The sequence below is a fragment of the Triticum aestivum genome, chromosome 3A, assembly GCF_018294505.1.
Source record: "Triticum aestivum cultivar Chinese Spring chromosome 3A, IWGSC CS RefSeq v2.1, whole genome shotgun sequence".
NCBI classification, from domain to species: Eukaryota; Viridiplantae; Streptophyta; class Magnoliopsida; order Poales; family Poaceae; genus Triticum; species Triticum aestivum.
The window spans coordinates 41000472-41023081 of NC_057800.1; positions in this window are offsets into that span (position 1 = coordinate 41000472).

Consider the following 22610-nt stretch of genomic DNA (forward strand, 5'->3'; position numbering starts at 1 on the left):
GTTACTGGCAAGTCTCTTTACTCGTTTTGTAACACATCATCCCGCAACTAACTCATTAGTTGCAATGCTTGCAAGGCTTATAGTGATGTGCATTACCGAGTGGGCCCAGAGATACCTCTCCGACAATCGCAGTGAAAAATCCTAATCTCTAAATAGGCCAACCCAACAAGTACCTTCAGAGACACCTGTAGAGCACCTTTATAATCACCCAGTTACGTTGTGATGTTTGGTAGCACATAAAGTGTTCCTTCGGTAAACGGGAGTTGCATAATCTCATAGTCATAGGAACATGTATAAGTCATGAATAAAGCAATAGCAACAAACTAAACGGTCAAGTGCTATGCTAACGGAATGGGTCAAGTCAATCACATCTTTCTCTAATGATGTGACCCCGTTAATCAAATGACAACTCATGTCTATGGCTAGGAAACTTAACCATCTTTGATTCAACGAGCTAGTCAAGTAGAGGCATACTAGTGACATACTGTTTGTCTATGTATTCACACATGTATTGTGTTTCTGGTTAATACAATTCTAGCATGAATAATAAACATTTACCATGATATAAGGAAATAAATAATAACTTTATTATTGCCTTTAGGGCATATTTCCTTCAGTCTCCCACTTGCACTAGAGTCAATAATCTAGTTCACATCGCCATGTGATTTAACATCAATAGTTCACATCACCATGTGATTAACACCCATAGTTCACATCGTCATGTGACCAACACCCAAAGGGTTTACTAGAGTCAATAATCTAGTTCACATCACTATGTGATTAATACCCAAAGAGTACTAAGGTGTGATCATGTTTTGCTTATGAAGGAAGTTTAGTCAACGGGTCTGCCACATTCAGATTCGCATGTATCCAGATCGAGACTTTGAGTCATCTGGATCAGTGTCAAAACTTGCATCGACGTAACCCTTTACGATGAACCTTTTGTCACCTCCATAATCGAGAAACATATCCTTATTCCACTGAGGATAATTTTGACCAATGTCCAGTGATCTACTCCTAGATCACTATTGTACTCCCTTGCCAAACACAGGGCAAGGTATACAATAGGTCTGGTACACAGCATGGCATACTTTATAGAACCTATGGCTGAGGCATAGGGAATGACTTTCATTCTCTCTCTATCTTCTGTCGTGGTCGGGTTTTGAGTCTTATTCAGTTTCACACCTTGTAATACAGGCAAGAACTCTTTCTTTGACTGTTCCATTTTGAACTACTTCAAAATCTTGTCAAGGTATGTACTCATTGAAAAACTTATTAAGCGTCTTGTTCTATCTCTATAGATCTTATGCTTACTATGTAAGCAGCTTCACTGAGGTATTCCTTTGCAAATAATTCTACATTATCTCCGATCAACAATATGTCATTCACATATACTTATCGGAAATACTGTAGTGCTCCCACTCACTTTCTTGTAAATACAGGCTTCACCGCAAGTCTGTATAAAACTATATGCTTTGATCAACTTATCAAAGCGTATATTCCAACTCCGAGATGCTTGCACCAGTCCATAGATGGATCGCTAGAGCTTGCATATTTTGTTAGTACCTTTAGGATTGACAAAACCTTCTGGTTGCATCATATACAACTCTTCTTTAATAAATCCGTTAAAGAATGCAGTTTTGTTTATCCATTTGCCAGATTTCATAAAATGCGGCAATTGCTAACATGATTTGGACAGACTTAAGCATAGATATGAGTGAGAAACTCTCATCGTAGTCAACACCTTGAACTTGTCGAAAACCTTTTTGCGACAATTCTATCTTTGTAGATAGTAACACTACTATCAGCATCCGTCTTCCTCTTGAAGATCCATTTAATATCAATGGCTCGCCGATCATTGGGCAAGTCAATCAAAGTCCATACTTTGTTCTCATACATGGATCTCATCTCAGATTTCATGGCCTCAAGACATTTTGCGGAATCTGGGCTCATCATCGCTTCCTCATAGTTCGTAGGCTCGTCATGGCCAAGCAACATGACCTCCGGAATAGGATTACCGTACCACACTGGTGCGGATCTCACTCTGGTTTACCTACGAGGTTCGGTAGTAACTTGATCTAAAGTTACATGATCATCATCATTAGCTTCCTCACTAATTGGTGTAGTAGTCACAGTAACAGATTTCTGTGATGAACTACTTTCCAATAAGGGAGCAGGTACAGTTACCTCATCAAGTTCTACTTTCCTCCCACTCACTTCTTTTGAGAGAAACTCCTTCTCTAGAAAGGATCCATTCTCAGCAATGAATATCTTGCCTTAGGATCTGTGATAGAAGGTGTACCCAACATTTTCTTTTGGGTATCCTATGAAGACACACTTCTCTGATTTGGGTTTGAGCTTATCAGGTTGAAACTTTTTCACATAAGCATTGCAACCTCAAACTTTAAGAAACGACAGCTTAGGTTTCTTGCCAAACCATAGTTCATACGGTGTCATCTCAACGGATTTAGATGGTGCCCTATTTAACGTGAATGTAGCTGTCTCTAATGCATAACCTCAAAACTATAGTGGTTAATCGGTAAGAAACATCATATATTGCACTATATCCAATAATAGTACGGTTATGACGTTCGGACACACCATTATGTTGTGGTGTTCCGGGTGGCATGATTTTTTGAAACTATTCCACATTGTTTTAATTGAGGACCAAACTCGTAACTCAAATATTTGTCTCTGCGATCAGATTGTAGAAACTTTATTTTCTTGTCGCAATGATTTTCCACTTCACTCTGAAGTTTTTTGAACTTTTCAAAGGTTTCAGACTTATGTTTCATCAAGTAGATATACCCATATCTGCTCAAATCACCTGTGAAGGTCAGAAAATAACGATAACCGCCGTGAGCCTCGACATTCATCGGACTACATACATCAGTATGTATTATTTCCAATAAGTCAGCTTGCTCCATTGTTCCGGAGAACGGGGTCTTAATTATCTTGCCCATGAGGCACGGTTCGCAAGCATCAACTGATTCATAATCAAGTGATTCCAAAAGCCCATCAACATGGATTTTCTTCATGCGCTTTACACCAATATGACCTAAACGGCAGTGCCACAAATAAGTTGCACTATCATTATTAACTTTGCATCTTTTGGCTTCAATATTATGAGAATGTGTATCACCACGATCGAGATCCAACAAACCATTTTCATTGGGTGTATGACCATAGAAGGTTTTATTCATGTAAACAGAACAACAATTTATTCTCTTACTTAAATGAATAACCGTATTGCAATAAACATGATCAAATCATATTCATGCTCAATGCAAACACCAAATAACACTTATTTAGGTTCAACGCTAATCCCGAAAGTATAGGGAGTGTGTGATGATGATCATATCAATCTTGGAACCACTTCCAACACACATCGTCACTTCACCCTTAACTAGTCTCTGTTCATTCTGCAACTCCCGTTTCGAGTTACTACTCTTAGCAATTGAACCAGTATCAAATACCGAGGGGTTGCTACGAACACTAGTAAAATACACATCAATAATCTATATATCAAATATACCTTTGTTCACTTTGCCATCCTTCTTATCCGCCAAATACTTGGGGCAGTTCCGCTTCCAGTGACCAGTCCCTTTGCAGTAGAAGCACTTAGTCTCAGGCTTAGGACCAGACTTGGGCTTCTTCACTTGAGTAGCAACTTTCTTGCCGTTCTTCTTGAAGTTCCCTTTCTTTCCCTTTGCCCTTTTCTTGAAACTAGTAGTCTTGTTAATCATCAACATTTGATGCTCTTTCTTGATTTCTACCTTCATCGATTTCATCATCATGAAAAGCTCAGGAATCGTTTTCATCGTCCCTTGCATACTATAGTTCATCAAGAAGTTCTACTAACTTGGTGGTGGTGACTAGAGAATTCTGTCAATCACAATTTTATCTGGAAGATTAACTCCCACTTGATTCAAGCGATTGTAGTACCCAGACAATCTGAACACATGCTCACTGCTTGAGCTATTCTCCTCCATCTTTTAGCTATAGAACTTGTTGGAGACATCATATCTGTCAACTCGGGTATTTGCTTGAAATATTAAATTCAACTCCTGGAACATCCATATGATCCATGACGTTCAAAACGTCTTTGAAGTCCCGATTCTAAGCTGTTAAGCATGGTGCACTAAACTATCAAGTAGTCATCATATTGAGCTAGCCAAATGTTCTTGACGTCTGCATCTGCTCCTGCAATAAGTCTATCACCTAGCGGTGCATTAAGGACATAATTCTTCTATGCAGCAATGAGGATAAACCTCATATCACGGATCCAATCCACATCATTGCTACTAACATCTTTCAACTTAGTTTTCTCTAGGAACATATCAAAAATAAAACAGGGGAGCTAAACGCGAGCTATTGATCTACAACATAGATATGCTAATACTACTAGGACTAAGTTCATGATAAATTTAAGTTCAATTAATCATATTACTTAAGAACTCCCACTTAGAAAGACATCCCTCTAATCTTCTAAGTGATCACGTGATCCAAATCAACTAAACCATAACCGATCATCACGTGAAATGGAGTAGTTTTCAATGGTGAACATTACTATGTTGATCATGTCTACTATATGATTCACGCTCGACCTTTCGGTCTTAGTGTTCCGAGGCCATATCTGCATATGCTAGGCTCGTCAAGTTTAACCTTAGTATTCTGCGTGTGCAAAACTAGCTTGCACCCGTTGTAGATGGACGTAGAGCTTATCACACCCGATCATCACGTGGTGTCTGGGCATGACGAACTTTGGCAACGGTGCATACTCAGGGAGAACACTTTTTATCTTGAAATTTAGTGAGAGATCATCTTATAATGCTACCGTCAATCAAAGCAAGATAAGATGCATAAAAGATAAACATCACATGCAATCAAAATATGTGACATGATATGGCCATCATCATCTTGTGCCTTTGATCTCCATCTCCAAAGCATCGTCATGATTTCCATCGTCACCAGCATGACACCATGATCTCCATCATCTTGATCTATATTAATGTGTCGTTACATGGTCATCTCGCCAACTATTGCTATCGCATAGCGATAAAGTAAAGCAATTATTTGGCGCTTGCATCTTATGCAATAAAGAGACAACCATAAGGCTTCTGCCAGTTGCCGATAACTTCAACAAAACATGATCATCTTATACAATAACTTATATCTCATCACGTTTTGACCATATCACATCACAACATGCCCTGCAAAAACAAGTTAGACGTCCTCTACTTCGTTGTTGCAAGTTTTACGTGGCTGCTACGGGCTTAGCAAGAACCGTTCTTACCTACGCATCGAAACCACAACGATAGTTTGTCAAGTTGGTGTTGTTTTAACCTTCACAAGGACCGAGCGTAGCCACACTCGGTTCAACTAAAGTTGGAGAAACTGACACCCGCTAGTCACCTGTGTGCATAGCACGGCGGTAAAACCAGTCTCGCGTACGCGTAATGTCGGTCCGGGCCGCTTCATTCAACAATACTGCCGAACCAAAGTGTGACATGCTGGTAAGAAGTATGACTTATATCGCCCACAACTCACTTGTGTTCTACTCGTGCATATTACATCAACGCATAAAACCTGGCTCTGATACCACTGTTGGGGAACGTAGTAATTTCAAAAATTTCCTACGCACATGCAAGATCATGGTGATGCATAGCAACAAGAGGGGAGAGTGTTGTCTACGTACCCTCGTAGACCGAAAGCGGAAGCATTAGCACAACGCGGTTGATGTAGTCGTACGTCTTCATGATCCGACCAATCAAGTACCGAACGCACAACACCTCCGAGTTCTGCACACGTTCAACTCGATGACGTCCCTCGAACTTCGATCCAGCCGAGTGTTGAGGGAGAGTTTCATCAGCACGATGGCATGGTGACGATGATGATGTTCCACCGATGCAGGGCTTCGCCTAAGCACCGCTACAATATGATCGAGGTGGATTATGGTGGAGGGGGGCACCGCACACGGCTAAGAGATCAAGAGATCAATTCTTGTGTCTTTGGGGTGCCCCCTGCCCCCGTATATAAAGGAGTGGAGGAGGGGGAGGGACGGCCCTCTCTTTGGTGCGCCCTAGGGGAGTCCTACTCCCACCGGGAGTAGGATTCCCCCTTTCCTAGTAGAACTAGGAGCCCTTCCAAGTAGTAGGAGTGGGAGGGAAGGAAAGGGAAGGGAAAAGGAGAAGGAAGGAAGGGGGCGCCCCCACTCTCTAGTCCAATTCGGACCAGCCCATGGGGAGGGGTGCGGCCACCCTTTGAGGCCTTTGTCTCCTTTCCCGTATGGCCCATTAAGGCCCAATACGAATTCCCGTAACTCCCCGGTACTCCCGAAAATACCTGAATCACTCGGAACCTTTCCGATGTCCGAATATAGTTGTACAATATATCAATCTTTACGTCTCGACCAGTTCGAGACTCCTCGTCATGTCCCCGATCTCATCCGGGACTCTGAACTCCTTCGGTACATCAAAACACATAAACTCATAATATAACCATCATCGAACTTTAAGCATGCGGACCCTACGGGTTCGAGAACTATGTAGACGTGACCGAGACACGTCTCCGGTCAATAACCAATAGCGGAACCTAGATGCTCATATTGGCTCCTACATATTCTACGAAGATCTTTATCGGTCAAACTGCATAACAACATACGTTGTTCCCTTTGTCATCGGTATGTTACTTGCCCGAGATTCGATCGTCGGTATCTCAATACCTAGTTCAATCTCGTTACCGGCAAGTCTCTTTACTCGTTTTGTAACACATCATACCACAACTAACTCATTAGTTGCAATGCTTGCAAGGCTTATAGTGATGTGCATTACCGAGTGGGCCCAGAGATATCTCTCCGACAATCGGAGTGACAAATCCTAATCTCAAAATACGCCAACCCAACAAGTACCTTCAGAGACACCTGTAGAGCACCTTTATAATCACCCAGTTACGTTGTGACATTTGGTAGCACACAAAGTGTTCCTCTGGTAAACGGGAGTTGCATAATCTCATAGTCATAGGAACATGTATAAGTCATGAATAAAGCAATAGCAACAAACTAAATGATCAAGTGCTATGCTAACGGAATGGGTCAAGTCAATCACATCATTCTCTAATGATGTGACCCCGTTAATAAATGACAACTCATGTCTATGGCTAGGAAACTTAACCATCTTTGATTCAACGAGCTAGTCAAGTAGAGGCATACTAGTGACATATTGTTTGTCTATGTATTCACACATGTATTATGTTTTCGGTTAATACAATTCTAGCATGAATAATAAACATTTACCATGATATAAGGAAATAAATAATAACTTTATTATTGCCTCTAGGGCATATTTCCTTCAGTCATGAACAGTTATCAACAAGTTGGGCTCTAATATGTCTCCAACATATCTATAATTTTTTATTGTTCTATGCTATATTATATTCTGTTTTGGACATCATTGGGCTTTATTATACACTTTTATATTATTTTTGGGACTAACCTACTAACCGAAGGCCCAGCCCAGAATTGTTGTTTTTTTGCCTATTTCAGAGTTTCACAGAAAAATAATATCAAACGGAGTCCAAACGGAATGAAACCTTCGGGAACGTGATTTTTGGAACGAACATGATACCCATGTGGGGCCCATGTTGCTCGACCGACGTACTACTTCCTCCTATATATACCTACGTACCCTCAAACTACCAGATACAGAGCCAAAAACCTAATTCCACCGCCGCAACCTTCTGTACCCGTGAGATCCCATCTTGGGGCCTTTTCCGGAGCTCCACCGGAGGGGCATCGATCATGGAGGGCTTCTACATCAACACCATAGCCTCTCCGATGATGTGTGAGTAGTTTACTTCAGACCTTCGGGTCCATAGTTATTAGCTAGATGGCTTCTTCTCTCTTTTTGGATCTCAATACAATGTTCTCCCCCTCTCTTGTGGAGATCTATTTGATGTAATCATCTTTTGCGGTATGTTTGTTGAGACTGATGAATTGTGGGTTTATGATCAAGTTATCTATGAACAATATTCGAATCTTCTCTGGATTCTTTTATGTATGATTGGTTATCTTTGCAAGTCTCTTCGAATTATCAGTTTGGTTTGACTACTAGATTGATCTTTCTTACAATGGGAGAAGTGCTTAGCTTTGGGTTCAATCTTGCGGTGTCGTTTCCCAGTGACAGTAGGGGCAGTAAGGCACGTATTGTATTGTTGCCATCGAGGATAACAAGATGGGGTTTACATCATATTTCATGAGTTTATCCCTCTACATAATGTCATCTTACTTAAGGTGTTACTCTGTTCTTTTGAACTTAATACTCTAGATGCATCTTGGATAACGGTCGATGTGTGGAGTAATAGTAGTAGATGCAGGCAGGAGTCGGTCTACTTATCTCGGACGTGATGCCTATATACATGAGCATACCTGGATATTCTCATAACTATGCTCAGTTCTGTCAATTGCTCAACAGTAATTTGTTTACCCACCGTAATACTTATGCTCTCGAGAGAAGCCACTGGTGAAACCTATGGCCCTCGAGTCTATTTTCCATCATATTTATCTTCCGTCAACAAGCTATTTCTTTTGCCGTTTTTATTTTGTTTTATTTACTTTGCATCTTTATCATAAAAACCAAAAATATTATCTTATCATATCCATCAGATCTCACTTTCGTAAGTGACCATGAAGGGATTGACAACCCCTTTATTGTGTTGGTTGCGAGGATTTTATTTGTTTGTGTAGGTGCGAGGGACTCGTGTGTGGCCTGCTACTGGATTGATACATTGGTTCTCAAAAACTGAGGGAAATACTTACGCTACTTTGCTGCATCACCCTTTCCTCTTCAAGGGAAAACCAACGCAGTGCTCAAGAGGTAGCAGGCTCGTGGGGTATTATATTCTCTGCCATTATATACACAGGTCCGGTTATACTTACTTCGTCCGAAGACTATTCTGGAATTAGAAAGGAGGGAACCCGCCTTGCAATGCCGAAGACAAAATCTGCGTGCCGGACTCCTCGTCATTGAAGCCAGGTTCAGGGGCTACTAAGGGAGTCCTGGACTAAGGGGTCCTCGGGCGTCCGGCATGTTATCTATGGGCCGGGCTGATGGGCTATGAAGACATGAAGGCCGAAGACTGCACCGTGTCCGGATTCGACTCTACTTGGCGTGGAAGGCAAGCTTGGCGACCGAAGATTCCTTCTCATGTAACCGACTCCATGTAAACCCTAGACCCCCTCGGTGTCTATATAAACCGAAGGGGATAGTCCGGCAAGGAGACCACATATACTCATTACCATACCCACATAGGCTAGACTTCTAGGGTTTAGCCATTACGATCTCGTGGTAGATCCACTCTTGTAACGCTCATATTCATCAATATCAATCAAGCAGGACGTAGGGTTTTACCTCCATAGAGAGGGCCCGAACCTGGGTAAACATTGTGTCCCCCGTCTCTTGTTACCATCTATCCTAGACGCATAGTTCGGGACCCCCTACCCGAGATCTGCCGGTTTTGACACCGACAGGGGGTGCGGCTAGGGGGGTAGGGCGCGCCTCCCTGCCTCGTGGCTTCCTCAAAGCTTCCCTGACGTCTACTCCAAGTCTCCTGGATTGCTTCCGTTCCAAAAATAACTCTCCCAAATGATTCATTCCGTTTGGACTCCGTTTGATATTCCTTTTCTTCGAAACACTGAAATAGGAAAGAAAACAGCAATTTGGGCCGGGCCTCGGGTTAATAGGTTAGTCCCAAAAATAATATAAAAGTGTTTAGTAAAGCCCATCAACATCCAAAACAGATAATATAATAGCATGAGTACTTCATAAATTATAGATACGTTGGAGACGTATCAAGCCACCCCCGGGAGGCAAGCGTTGGTGGTCGACCCTGTCGTTGGGGGCACCCGTTTGACCAAAGTCTTGATGGATGGCGGCAGTGGTTTGAACATTTTGTATGCTGAGACCCTCCGAGGGATGGGCATTCCGATGTCCAAGCTCAGCGAGAGCAACATGCGGTTCCACGGAGTTATACCTGGAAACAAAGACGATTCACTCGGCCAGATCACTCTTGACGTGGTTTTCGGTGATTCAAAGAATTACCGTAAGGAAAAGTTGACATTTGAAGTTGTGCATTTTCACAGTGCCTATCATGCTATCCTGGGCAGAACTGCGTATGCTCATTTCATGGCTCGACCATGTTATGTGTCCCTCAAACTCAAGATGCCTGGCCCTATGGGCGTGATTACAATCACTGGTAATCGGCAGCGAGCAGAAGAGTGCTTCCAAAAGGGCTTGAAGATTGCCGATGAACAGATGGCAGTAGTAGAAATGGAAGAAAACAAGAAGACTGCATATCCGAGTGATTTGTTGAGAGCTAAGAAGCCTGCTTAGGAATCTGCATTTAAGTCGTCTGGTGAAACAAAGTCAGTTCATATTAACCCGACTGATCCCAATGCTGCTCTGACTCATATTTCAACAACACTCGACATCAAATAGGAAGAAGCGCTTGTCTAGTTCCTCCGTGAGAACTGGGACATCTTCGCATGGAAACCTTCTGACATGCCAGGTGTACCCAGGGGACTGACTGAGCACCGTTTGTGAGTCAATCCGAAAGCAAAACATGTCAAAGAGCATCTCCGACGGTCCACCGTGGAGAAAAGAAAGGCAATTGGCGAGGAAGTGGCTCAGCTTCTGGCAGCTGATTTATGACTCCGAGTGGCTTGCCAATGTCGTCATGGTCCCCAAGAAAGATGATTCACTCCATATGTGTATTGACTTCAAGCATATCAATCGGGCCTGTCCGAAAGATCACTTCCCTCTCCCCCGCATCGATCAAATAGTCGACTCGACTGCGGGATGTGAGAGATTGTCCTTTCTGGACGCATACTACGAGTACCATCAGATCCGACTATATGGACCCGACGAAATAAAAACAGCTTTTATCACGCCATTCAGGTGCTTTTGCTATGTTACTGTGCCTTTTGGTCTCAAGAATGCCGGTGCCACATTCATGCGCATGATAAAGAAGTGCCTGCTCACTCAAATCAGTCGAAATGTGGAAGCATACATGGATGACATCGTGGTTAAGTCACATAAAGGTTCCAACCTGCTGACTGACCTCGCTGAAACCTTTGCCAATCTGAGAAGATATGATATCAAGCTTAACCCGTCGAAGTGTACATTCGGAGTTCCAGGTGGAAAGTTACTCAGTTTCCTCGTTTTCGAACGTGTGATCGATGCAAACCCAGAGAAAGTTGGTGAAATACTCTAAATGAAATGCCCTGTGCGCATACACGATGTTTAGAAGCTTACTGGTTGTTTGGCCGCCTTGAGTCGATTCATCTCTCGTCTCGGTGAAAAGGCATTGCCTATTTACGAATAGATGAAGAAATCTGAAAAGTTTGAGTGGACTCCTGAAGCTGATGCAGCGTTTGTAGAGCTCAAAACCCTCTTTCCACCTAGTCGGTGCTCGCTGCTCCAATTAGCAAAGAACCTTTACTGATTTATATTGCAGCCACTGGACAAGTTGACAGTACAGTACTCACGGTCGAGTGGAAGAAGAAGGTAAAGCCTATAAGGTTCAGCGCCAAGTGTACTATATTTCTGAAGTCTTAACTCCGTCAGGGTAGAGATATCCGCATTATCAGAAGCTTGTCTATGGAATTTACTTGACCACGAAGAAGGTTGCACATTATTTCTCAGATCACTCAATCACATTCGCCAGCGATGCTCCATTGTCAGGAATTCTGAACAACGGAGATGCAACTGGTCGAGTGGCAAAGTGGGCGATTGAACTCCTTCCATTGGATATCAAGTTTGAGACAAAGAAAGCAATCAAGTCCCAAGCAATAGCAGATTTCCTCGTCGAGTGGATCGAATAGCAGCAACCGACTCAAGTTCACTCAGAACATTGGACTATGTTCTTTGATGGATCCAAGATGTTGAATGGTTCTGGCGCTGGAGTAGTTCTGGTATCCCTGCGAGGTGACAAACTCAGTTATGTCCTTCAGATTCACTTTGATTCCTCCAACAATGAAGCTGAATATGAAGCACTTCTGTATGGGTTGCGAATGGCCATTTCACTCAGCGTCTGTCGCCTAATGGTCTAGGGCGACTTAGATTTGGTGGTCAATCAAGTGATGAAGGAGTGGGACGTTAGAAGCCCAGCTATGACTGGTTATTGCAATGAAGTGAGAAAGTTAGAAAAGAAGTTTGAAGGGCTTGAGCTCCACCACATTTCCCGACTAAAGAACCAGGCAGCAGATAACCTGGCAAAGATAGGTTCCAAGCGGGATCCCATTCCCAGCGATGTTTTCTTGGAGCATCTTCACACACCATCAGTTCAAGAGGATCCCATCATAGAACAGCCCCCGCAACCTAAGAGTTCTACTGATCTGACTGAAGTTGAGATCCCAGCCGTGGTCGACTTAATCATGGAAGTTTTGGTCGTCATTCCTGACTGGACAGTGCCGTATATCGCATATATTCTCAGGAAAGAACTTCGAGAAGACAAAGATGAAGCACAATAGATTGTCTGTCGATCCAAAGCATTCACTATGATAAGTGGTCGACTGTATAGGGAGAGTGTGACTGGAGTTGCTCAATGATGCATTACCCCAGAGGAAGGTTGAATGATTCTCAATGATATCCACTCGGGGACCTGTGGTCACCAGCGTCCTCTCGGACAATCGTGGCCAAAGCATACTGAGCAGGTTTTTACTGGCCACGAGCGAATGAAATGGCAAAAGAAATAGTCAACAAGTGTGAGGGCTGCCAGTTCTACGCCATCATGTCTCACAAGCCCGCTTCAGCTTTGAAGACCATTCCACTCGTCTGGCCATTAGCTATTTGGGGGTTGGATATGGTAGGACCCTTGAGGACTGGCAGAAGTGGTCTCACCCACCTGCTTGTTGCAGTCGACAAGTTCACTAAATGGATTGAAGCCAAACCAATCAAGAACCTTGATTCGGGTTCCGCTATCAGCTTCATCAGGGAGTTAACATTCAGATATGGAGTCCCACACAGCATCATCACAGAAAATGGTTCAAACTTTGATTCAAATGAGTTCAGAGCTTTCTGTTCTTCCCAAGGCCCCCGGGTCGACTATGCTTCAGTCGCTCACCCACAGTCGAATGGACAAGCAGAAAGAGCAAACGATTTGATCCTCCAAGGGTTGAAGCCCAGATTAATGCGCAGCCTCAAGCATGCGGCTGGTGCCTGGATAGATGAGTTACCATCAGTACTGTGGGGTCTAACAACAACGCCAAATCGGTCGACCGGCCGAACTCCCTTCTTCACGGTCTATGGAGCCGAAGCCGTGCTGCCGACTGATTTACTCCACAATGCCCCGCGAGTAGAGCTTTTCTTAGAGGCAGAAGCAGAACAAGCCCGGCAAGACGTTGTTGATCTTCTGGAAGAGGGAAGGGAAATGGCCCTGATCAGGTCGACCATCTATCAACAAGACCTTCGTCGGTTCCATGCTAGAAACATAAGAGGTCGAGCATTTCAGGAAGGGGACCTGGTTCTCCAAGTGGATCAGCAACGACCACACAAGCTTGCTCCCGCCTGGGAAGGCCCCTTCATCATCACCAAAGTGCTCCACAATGCAGCATACCACCTATATGATGTGGAACACAAGAAAGACGAGCCACGCACTTGGAATGCGGAGCTGCTCTGCCATTTTTATACTTAAACATTCAGACTGTTGAGATGTAATAAGAAGTACCTTTTAGTTTGTTTATCAAAGACATGGTTTCACGGTCTCCTAAATGATTATTATTACTTATACATTTGTTCAAAATCCCCTAGTGGGTGGCTTAGCCGCGAATCCGATTCGCCTAAATTTCAAAAACAAAATCCAACCGAGTGAAGAGCAAGCCTCTCACTCGGGGGCTTAGCTGCGAATCCGATTCGCCTAAGTTTAAAAAATCCTACCGAGTGAAGAGCAAGCCTCTCACTCAGGGGCTTAGCTTCGAATCCGATTCGCCTAAGTTTAAAAAATCCTACCGAGTGCAGAGCAACCCTCCCACTCGGGGGGCTTAGCTGCAGTCTCGTACTCGCCTAAGTTTAAAAAATCCTACCGAGTGGAGAGCAATCCTCCCACTCGAGGGCTTAGCTACAGTCTCGTACTCACCTAAGTTTAAAAAAATCCTACCGAGTGGAGAGCAACCCTCCCACTCGGGGGGCTTAGCTGCAATCTCTTACTCACCTAAGTTCAAAAAATCCTACTGAGTGGAGAACAATCCTCCCACTCGGGGGGCTTAGCTGCAGTCCCGAACTCGCCTAAGTTTAAAAAATCCTATCGAGTGGAGAACAATCCTCCCACTCAGGGTCTTAGCTACAGTCCCGAACTCGCATAAGTTTTAAAAATCCTACCGAGTGGAGAGCAACTCTCTCACTCGGGGGCTTAGCTGCAGTCTCGTACTCGCCTAAGGTTAAAAAATCCTACCGAGTGGAGAGCAATCCTCCCACTCGGAGGCTTAGCTACAGTCCCGTGCTCGCGTAAGTTTAAAAAATCCTACCGAGTGAAGAGCAACCCTCTCACTCGGGGGCTTAGATGCCGTCTCGTACTCGCCTAAGGTTAAAGTTCCTATCGAGCGGAGAACAATCCTCCCACTCGGGAGCTTAGCTGTAGTTCCGTACTCGCCTAAGTTTAAAACATGCGCTCCATCCTGATCCGCAAGGACGAGGAGGTGTAGATCGACTGCGACCTTATCCTCAGAGCTGCGGCACAAGTACAATGTGCGCTCCATCCTGATCTGCAAGGACGACGACATACAGGTCGACTGTGACCTTATCCTCAAAACTGCGACACAAGTACAATGTGTGCTCCATCCTGATCCGCAAGGACGATGAGGTGCAGGTCATGGACGGCACCAAGTGCCCTTGTTCATGGTCCACTCAACTGAGCTGCATCACAGAGTTAGTAACAATTCAGACTGAAGAATCAAGTTCCACCCAGAGTCAAGAGATTCAAAAACAACAAAGTTCATATAAACCCTATGAGGTTCTAGACCGCAGATTAAAGTACTCGGGCATTAGGCCAGAAGGAGTTTAACGGTTACACAACCACATGGCATACCGAGGCAAATTTAATCGGATCATAAAATGTTTGTTCACTCGGCAGGAGAAGGACTGGCAGGCTCGATGAACTCATCCAGGTCGATTCCATCTGCAATTTGAGTAGCAGCAGCAATGAAGGTCTCCATAAAAGACTGGAAGTCAACTCTCTTGGTGTTGGCAACCTTGATCGCTGCTAACTTCTCTTCTCTGACCTCCTTGCAATGGACGCGAACAAGAGACAGAGCTACATCAGCACCACATCGAGCAGACGATTTCTTCCATTCCTGAACTTGACCAGGGATCTCATTGAGTCGAGTCATCAAAGACTCGAGGTCATTTTGGAGCGTCTCCTTTGGCCAAAGTGCCGTGTCGATCTGCAACACCAAAACCTTCAGTCGAGCGAGGTAGTCTATAACACTGGCAAGGCGGGATTACAGTCGAAGCACGTTCATGGCAGCTTCATCCTTGACAGGGGAATTTATGGGGCCCAAGCTTGTCTCGATTCGCCCAGTTTCTTCCTCAAAGTTTTGACAAAATTCTACAACCATAAAGAACTAACGAGTCGATGGCTTTATGGTGGATCGACGACAGCAAGTCGGACAAGGAAAGGTACCTTCAAGCATAAGGAATGACTTCTTGGCGAGTGCCCAAGATAAGCCTCCAGGTCATTTCTCTTACGAGAAATGTCCTCAATCTTGTCGTTCAAAGCTACTTTGTCCTTCTTCAGACGGGTCACTTCTCTATTAGCTTCGGTAAGAGCAGTCTTCAGCTTGGCGTTGTCTTCCTCTACCGCCCCGACTGAAGCCGGCTTCTTATCAACGAGTGTTGTTTTCTCCTGAGCCTCCTTCTGCGCTGCGACAAGATCAAGGTCCTTCTGTGCCAAAGCCTGCCTCATTTTCTCTAAAATATATATATATATATACAACAAACAAGCACTCGGTTCAGAGAGAAGAATGAGGAGATGACTTGAGAGACATCCCAATCCCACAGTCGACAAGTTTTTACCTTCCATACCAGTTGTTTCGTCTTTGGCCTTCTGCAAGTTCTGCTTGGCCAACTCCAAGTCAAGGTTGAGCTGTATCTGCTTCTTCTCGAATTCAGCAAATTTGGAGATGAGCTCACAAGATTTCTGAAGTCAGTAAAAAAGATATATCAGTGGACAGAATCAAAGATTATTCGCTTCCGGGTGAAAAGAATTCTAAGACTACTGCAGAATCAAACATTCAAGAGTAGTCTCAGGGACTACACCTAGTGGGTGCACTTAGCGTGCCCCCACTGGTCCAGGTTCCACTCACACGGTCCATCCAGACCGAGTGGAAGAAAAAAAGAGGCAGCAGTTATTCTCAGACCCCAACCGACTGCCCGCAGTCGACCGCGGTCTCGGGGACTACACCCAGTGGGTGCACTTAGCGTGCCCCCACTGGTTCAGGTTCCACTCGACATGGTCCGCCCAGACCGAGTGGAAGAACTAAAGAACAACATATTTTTATCAGGACCCCGGCAGAATCACACATTCGACGGCGGCCTCGGGGACTACACCCAGTGGGTGCACTCTGCGTGCCCCCACTAGCCCAAAGTTACAATCAACACAACCTAGTCGACTCAACTGGAAAAACTACTCAGCACAGATGTGAAGTACAGACTGACAAATGGATACACAATGAAAAGTTTTCAGGTAGCATATCCTAATAGAACAAGCGTCAAGCTAGGAGATCAGTCGGAAACCAACTAACCTGGACATTGGCTTGGAGGGCTGCACTGGCATCATAGGCAGCTTGGCTGGTCTCGTGCACTATCTTCATCTGCTCAATCATCAGGCCTGCTTGGCGTATAGCTTCTGTATCATCGCTTTCCTGGTCCTCCAGAACATGATGGGTGACGAATAGCGGAGACGGTGGTTCAGTCACGGCATCTTGAGGATCCGAGGCGTGGTGTTGGACAGATGAAACAGGGACTTGTGCAGTCAATGATAAAGGGCGTTCACTCGACACTGGAACAACAAAAGTAATAGAATCCCGGTTCAGGTCTCCGGACTGCTGAATCACTGGTTCCATCGCCGGCGTCGACTAGGACGTCTTGCTCGTCTCCTCCTCCGTCAGAATGCCAGTCACCCCCGCTCGCCTCTCCCTCCTGCTCCTGCTCTCCGTTGGTCATTGAATACATCTCAGTGTAGATCTGCAAGGCACAGAGTCGAGTGGATATCAGTCGGTTTCGAGAACAAATACATGTCAGAATAAAAGACACTTGGAAGAAAAGAGTCAGACCTTGTCCGATTTGTTGGTGTTGTCGAGTGGAGGAATCCTCCTAGGCCCCCTGGGGTTGTCCTTGTTGCTAGTGATGCCCTGCAGCCACTACGCAACCATCTCCTCGTCAACTTCCTTCGAGTGGATCCGAGTGTTGTCATCAATACCCGAATACATCCACATTGGATGGTCACGGGCTTGGAGTGGCTGGATGCGTCGACTAAGGAACACCTCTAGCAAGTCCATGCCAGTCACACCGTCGCGGACAAGTTGGACTACTCGCTCAACCAACATATTCACCTCCACTTTCTCAGCTGGAGTCACTCTCAAAGGAGAAGGCTTCTCAACTCGTCCTATGGAAAATGGGGGAAGGTCAGTCGACTGACCCGGGGTCGGTTGGTCCTTACAATAGAACCAGGTCGACTGCCACCCTCTGACTGAATCGGGAAGAATCATAGCAGGGAAAGTGCTTTTATTCCTCATCTGGATCCCTAGATCTCCACACATCTGGATCACGTTTATCCTCTCATCACTCGGATTGGCATTTTTTACAGACTGAGAACGACAAGTGAAAATGTGTTTGAAGAGACCCTAGTGCGGTCGACAGCCCAGAAAGTTTTCACACATGGACACGTATGCAGCAAGGTATGTGATGGTGTTGGGAGAAAAGTGATGAAGTTGGGATCCAAAGAAGTTCAGAAAACCCGGGAAGAAAGGATGGGGAGGCAAAGAGAAACCACGGTCGACGTGGGTCGCTAGAAGGACACACTCACCCTCCTGTGGCCGCGGCTCGGTCTCGTCCTTCGGAAGCCGCCAAGAATCGTGGGGAATCAAACCCCCCTCAACAAGATCCTCCAGATCTTCTCACTGGATCATCGACCGGATCCAGTCACCCTAGATCCAGCGGGGTGGAAGACCAGTTCTCGACGATGACCCTCCCCGGCTCGTCTTCTTCCCCTTCGCCTTCGCCTTCGCCTTCTTCGCGCGCTCTATAGCCGCCGTCTTGTCCTTCCCCATCACGGCGGGTTGAGCTCGGGCTGGGTGGCGGCGCCGAGGGCGGAGGCGGATGCAATGGAGAAGCAGAGGAAGAAGGAAGAAAATAGGACGCACTGTGCAAAGACACCGGCCCGGACGCCTTATACGGTCCTATTCCCCGAGTGACTGACTTGTCGGCCCAGGCAATCCTATCAAACCCCGCAACAATCGCGCGCTCGATACGTGGCGAAAAAGGTGGCACAAGAATCGAGGCGCCCTGCCTAATCCGCCCCGCTTACTGCGGCTCTCTCCGTCTCGCGCTCTTGCCCAAATTTCGAATGCCGTGAGATCCGGGAACGACAGCACAGTCGATCGCTCCGAAGATTTTATGCCTTATCAGCATTCGAAGCTTATCAGCAAAGTTCACTCGACAACCTCTGAATGGCTCAGGGCGACTGAAAATGAAGTCGGAATTTTCGCATGGTTCGCCAATCCAAGTAAAATGCTTCCTAAGCATGAAAATTGGGTTAGAACCATCTTCAACTTCATCTCCACTCAGACCCAGAACCATTCGGGGGCTAGTGACGATGACATGTACCTAGGGTAGGGCAACAAACCTGATCTAAGCACCCTTCCCAAGGACACTGCCCTACAGTCAAAGCCATTCAAAGGACTGCAAAATTCTACCGATTGAAATCACCTCAAGATGCAACTCACTCGACCATGGGTTCCACTCGAACAACCCAATTCTATTCGACTAGGATATAATCATTCGACCAGATCAGAAACCACTCGGAGTACAGAAGATCTAAGGTCACTCTCGATGGCAATGGTCAGGCCTTCACTCCGTAGTCTTAATGATCATTTATACAACTTTAATACTGACGTTACCAGTAATGTCCCCTCTTTATGTACATTGAACCTTATGTAACGGGGGATGGCTGGGGATCTGGCGCACTCTATATAAGCCAACCCCTCCTCTGGCACAAGGGTTCGCACCCCTGTAACTTCATGCATAATCCAATCGAGCAGCCTCCAGGCACCGAGACGTAGGGCTGTTACTTCTTCTGAGAAGGGCCTAAACTTGTAAATCTTGCGTGCACAACTTCACCGTAGCTAGGATGTTGCCTCCTCATTCCTACCCCCATTCTACTGTCAAACTTAGAACCACGACATTCACTAATTAGTCGGTTAGTTATTTTTTTAGATTTTTTTTGTGATAGTCAGTTAGGTTTAGCCTTAGCCTTTGAGAAATCCTGGTTCCGCCTCCGAGCTCCTTGTAGTAGGTGGTGGCCATACGTTGCCAGATCTGGCCACCTAATCCCAGGTCTAGTAGATACACGACTATATATGGGTGGGCAACAGTGCTTACATCCTTGATAGTGCCTCCTCGATGGCAAAACGGAGATCGTGCATTTGCGTGAGGTTTGCATGTGTAGTTCTGCATGATGGAGACCGACACAAGCCCGCGGTGCCACAACAGTGGTGGTGAGGCTCTCGGGTGCGTTGCATCGGTTGGGGATGGATCTGTGTAGCGGCATGTCCATCTGGTCCAATGAAAGCCATACAAATTTAGGTTATATTTTCCTAGCAAGTTTGAATAATTAGTTTGAAAACTAAAAAGGAATCAATTTGAGATGAAATAGTAAAAAGAACCATTCTAAAACAAATTCTCTCGTCGATTTTTTTCAGAAGTTGCATGAACATTTAATTATAAACACTTGAATATTTTATTAGGTAAGTATGTAAATTTTTGATTGATTGTGAAACATTGTCCTAATCTTTTTTCCTATGAAGTATTTTCCATTTGTGTATGTATTGTATTTTATTTATTTATCTGGCAAGCAATTTAATAAAGCGAGTGAATTTTTTGACACATGTGATTTCAAATCGACAAATGTGCATATTTCACCATATAGTATGAACCATGACCAGGAGTTTTAAGCTAATTTCCCATTCAATCATATTAAGTTACATGGAAATTTAATTTACACAGGAGAACATTTTTAGCATGTATGAACATTTTTCAAATATGGTGGCACATTTTTATTTTAAAACAGTATAAAAATAGAGACTATACTACTATGATATATACACTTATTATCAAATATGATTTATAAATTATATTTTTAGTAGAACCTTTTTATTTTCTTAGTCTATCTTTAGTAGAATTTTCTTAATCTAGTTAAATCGCAAAAACCTCAACTGCGCTTACTGCCATGCTAGTTGGGCCGGGTCACTGGTGATTCCATATAGTGTGATGTTTTCTTTCGAGAGGGCAGCCCATGAGACGGGCTTAATTTTGTTTTGAGAAATGGGACAGGCCCACGTTTTTCTAGATAAAATTTCTTGTGTTTGAATCAAATGCTCGACAAAGATATATAGTCCTTCCATCTATATAGGGCCAAATGTTAGAGCAATAATATATGACATGCAACTTACACAAAGCATACAGTTAAATTCGTATGTGAAAAGAGCTTCCAATGATATAATTTTCACATTATACATCTCATGTACTATTAACTTTGTCAATAGTGAAAGGCAGTCTTGAAAAACGCATTAAGCCCTATATAGATGGAAGGAGGGAGTACTAATTAATCACAATTAATACATTCTTCCATGGGCATGCATGCAGTAGCTATGTATTTATCCTTACACAAAATATTTACTATCCACATTTTTTTGAGAAACTACTACTATCTATATACTAGTACTAATTAATCACTTATGTTTGAATCCTATACGAAACTACTAGTACTATCTATATTTACTATCATGACTGCTCGTAATGGGAGTCAGTGGAGAGCTGCTATTTGACGCTAACCGTGTCAAAATATTGATGTTTTGTATAGGATGCATCTATTTTTATGTATGTTTTACTAGCTTAACTCTAGTTTTTATTTTTGTTTTCCAAAAAATATGGATATTTATTTATTTGAGAATATTTTACAAAATTTGTAATTATTTCGAAAAATATGTATTTTCAAAAAAAACAACTAACATTGTTGTATAAAAAATGCACATTTTAGAAATTTGTAAAAAAAAATATTTTTGCAAACATTTTCAAAAAAAGAAAAGCAAAGTAAAATGAAAAACAATAATTGGAAACCCAAAAAACATTCAAAGAAAAAAACTAAACAGGCAAACAGAAACGAAACATTCTAAAATCTTTCAAAAATCTGTCGCTCTCTAAGCGAGTTTACTCAATTTGTCATAGAGAGTGACAAACAGGAAACACGAAGTTAGGGACCTCTTGATTGGCGTGTAGCATGTGTAATGACAAGGAAACGCGCACCCCCTCACCTGCGCACTACCTCAGGACTCGTGTCGTCCGGGTCATATGGTTGACTTACTGTACATCAGTGTACCAATGACGCTAAAAAAAGTAGTATGCTGACACATGTTGGTTTTCACCTAAAAAACTGGATACTGCAGGAATTTTAAAAATATAAATTTTTAAAAATATTTCAAGACATTAAAAAATGATTGTGAAGAAATTTTCCAAAATATTAAAAAATGATGAATTTAAATAAAGATTCACAAATTTAATAATATTCATATCTATAATACCTAAATAGGTCATCCCCACTAACTAATTCTCTTGACATGAAACCTATCCACGTCACCTCATAGCTCTTAGTGATGTCATCTTTTTATTTACCCTGGTACACAATTGAGGGAAGATCATTCGTTGTCATTTGTTCTGTTTCAAGCGCCCTTTGGGCTTCCCTAGCCTTAACGTATTAAAATTGATTGAGCCTCCTCCATAGGAAAAAAAGACCAGACTTTTCCCCTAGCTCTGTTCTGGCTGCTAAAGTATTCCCCAAATTTAGAAAAATGACTTTAAATTTGAAAAATGTTATCAAAATCTAAAAATATTACAAAATTCAAAAGTTCATACATTTTAAAAGACATTCTTGAACTTATATCTTTATATTTTATTTTTTTTTAAATTTTAAAAATGTTCTGAATTTTAAAATATTCATGAATATTTAAATGTACGCAATGTAAAAACTGTTTACAATTGTTTTTTAAAAATGTTCTCAAATTCGCCCAATAACCAAGGATTGATCACACTAAAGAAACGGAAAAAATCATTTACAAAATGCAAACCTTAATCTCTTGGAGTACTCCCTTGGTGATTGCATAATTGAACAAGAGGGGGAGCACATCAGCCAAAAGTAGAAATAAATATGGTGAGAGATGATCAGCTTGTGTGAGCCCCCACGTGGCAATTGTTGTCCGTTGAAACGTACTCTAAAACGTCTTAGATTTGTTTATAGAAAGAGTACATAATACTTTAGCACAGGCACACACATCATATTCCAGGATG